Source organism: Homarus americanus, unplaced genomic scaffold (genome assembly GCF_018991925.1).
Source record: "Homarus americanus isolate GMGI-L3 unplaced genomic scaffold, GMGI_Hamer_2.0 scaffold41027, whole genome shotgun sequence".
Taxonomy (NCBI): Eukaryota; Metazoa; Arthropoda; class Malacostraca; order Decapoda; family Nephropidae; genus Homarus; species Homarus americanus.
The window spans coordinates 835,572-838,567 of NW_024745073.1; positions in this window are offsets into that span (position 1 = coordinate 835,572).

Genomic DNA, 2,996 nt, shown 5'->3' on the forward strand with positions numbered 1-2,996 from the left:
TGATAACGTGGAGGACTGGAGACGTGAACGATAACTACGGTAATGGGGAGTGAGAAGGAAACAGCAATAAATCAACTGAAAGGAAAGATGATAAATATGTAATATAGGCTTAGAATGATGGAGAGAAGAAGAAGAAGGGAGGAAGAGTTATATAGTTTTAAGGTAAATTCTGATGAAGTTAAATGATAAAAGTTAAAGAAGAGAAAAACCTTAAATTAAAGGATTAAATTAACATGTGAACTATTTACCTGGTGATTTTACACACACACACACACACACACACACACACACACGCGCGCACACACACACACACACACACACACACACACACACACACACACACACGTTCTGGAAAATAGTATTATTTATTACACACAAACACACACACACAGCAAGCAAACACACACACACACACACACACACACGTTCTAAAAATAGTATTATTTATTACACACAAACACACACGTTCTAAAAAATAGTATTAGTTATTACACACACACACACACACACACATGCAGTCATGGATACATACATATAAACAACTTAACCCTTTGAGTACGATGACGTAACCCCTTGAGTACGATGACTTAACCCCTTGAGTACGATGATTTAACCCCTTGAGTACGATGACTTAACCCCTTGAGTACGATGATTTAACCCCTTGAGTACGATGACTTAACCCCTTGAGTACGATGACGTAACCCTTGAGTACAATGATTTAACCCTTGAGTACGATGATTTAACCCCTTGAGTACAATGACTTAACCCCTTGAGTACGACGACATGATCATTTTACTCGAGTCCTTCCTCTAACTTCCTGGAGGCAGCAGCTGTCCTTCACTGGTCATCAACACCTGGTCTAGGATCCCAGTTGGTGCCTCTACCTATCGGGAGGCCCGCGAGGTAGTGAGATCAGTGAGTGTATCGTGTTTGGCCGTGTGTGTGTGTGTGTGTGTGTGTGTGTGTGTGTAAAAAAAAACACGAACAAACAACAAGAAAAAGGTAAAATCCGAAAAACAAAAATTATCACCAAAAAAACACGAAAAAATACAAAAAAAACACATAAAAACAGAAACAAATGAGAAAAAAACACCTAAATAAAACACGGTCATTTGCAAGTCGACAGGTGTGTGTGTGTGTGTGTGTGTGTGTGTGTGTGTGTGTATCCGTCTTTAAGTATCAGGTGTATACATGTACATTCTATTCACACATCTGTTCGCTGTAGGTTCACATCTGTGTGTGTGTGTGTGTGTGTGTGTGCTTTTTTGGAGTCGTTTGTAGTATTTTGTCAGGGTGGATTTTAATTATCTCTCTCACCATCACCACCATTATCTCCAAAACATTCAGTGCCACCTAACCCCCTCCCCACACACACACACATTACCTGCACTTGTTGACGGTACACAGATCATTTGATTGGCTGTAAGCTCAGGTACACTCATCAACCATTGGCTGATAACATTCCCTAGCACTGAAAGCTCATTGGTGGAGAGCTATAATTCTACAATATTTCACCACTTGTGCACATGTCTAATCTCTTTTCTTATTGGCTGAAAAAAAAATCATGAACTATTTAAGGTAATTTTTAGACTTTGAAATTATACGGAAATGCATGATAAAAAATATCTGGTTTAATAATTTATGGTTAGGTTAGGTTATGGTTGGGCAATAAATACATATGAAAAGAGACTTATTGAGTAGTTATAGACGTATATTGTAAGGGGTGAACCTCATTCATGACCTATAATTACTGAACCTGTTATAAAGATGAAATAGTGTGTGTGTGTGTGTGTGTGTGTTTCACTTCAGTATAATCCCATCACATATTCTTATCTGATGGGCATTACAAGGTTGCAACTCGCCTGATAGTCAATAATAACAATACCTGATTGTCTCGCCTGACCTAACGACACTAATTTAATCACACTAAATAATCATCTGATGGGTCATAAATAACTCCTATCCTGTTATCTGATGGTCAGTGTTTGATTCCCAGCGCCTGATCTGATGGGCAGATATAAATAATGACATTGCAACTCCATTACTCGAATCTGATTGCTACTGTTCCCGCCCTTCGCTGTTATCTGATGGTTTCTACGTCAGTTTTTCACTTTGTTATCTGATCGGTAATACCCCTCCCCACCCCACGTTACCTGATGGCCACGGTGTTATTTTTACCCCATTATCTATCACGCAGTAATAGAACATGTAATTACTATTCCATTATCTGATCGGTACTACACAATTTTTTTCCTCGTCGTTATCTAATTGGTAACACCTAACACCCTCTCATCATCTTGTTATCTGATGGTCAGTGTGTGACTTGTACCATTGTTATCTGATCGCCAGGGCTATTTAACTTCGTATTATTCCTTTACCTGATTACCACTGTAGGATATCCCAAACCTCTCTTATCTGATGAGCGAATTAATTATTATCATAGTTATCTCTGTCATTATCTGATGGCCTAACACATGACTTCCGGCTCTTATCTGATGGGTTCTCGGCGTGACGGTGCGTTCTGATGGCTCTATCAGTAGCTTATCAGATGTACCGGAAACATGCCATTGCAACGCTGACTATTATCTGATTGATCGTGTTTTTATTTTATTATTTTTTCTTTTCTGGTCGTTGTTGACAAGGGAACAATTTTAGTGCGATAAGGGCCCACGTTGTCCTGTCGCTAAGTATTATATTGAGTTTATTATGTAATATATTTTCGACTCTACGGTATAAAGTTAATTTGTTCTGTATTTCAATTTGTCATTTCATTGTTTGTTTTTTTCGTTTTGTATCAATATATAGAATTATATCAAATTGGTGTTTTTGTTCAGTTTTTGAGGGGAGGGGTGAGTGCTGTTGGTGTGTGTGTGTGTGTGTGTGTGTGTTAGGTCGTTATGCAAGTGTGACTGACTGGACCGAGGTGTCATTTAAGGTCAATCTTCCGTGTAGTTGAGGTGGTAGAATGAGTCTTATTGACCAGACCACTCCGGCCA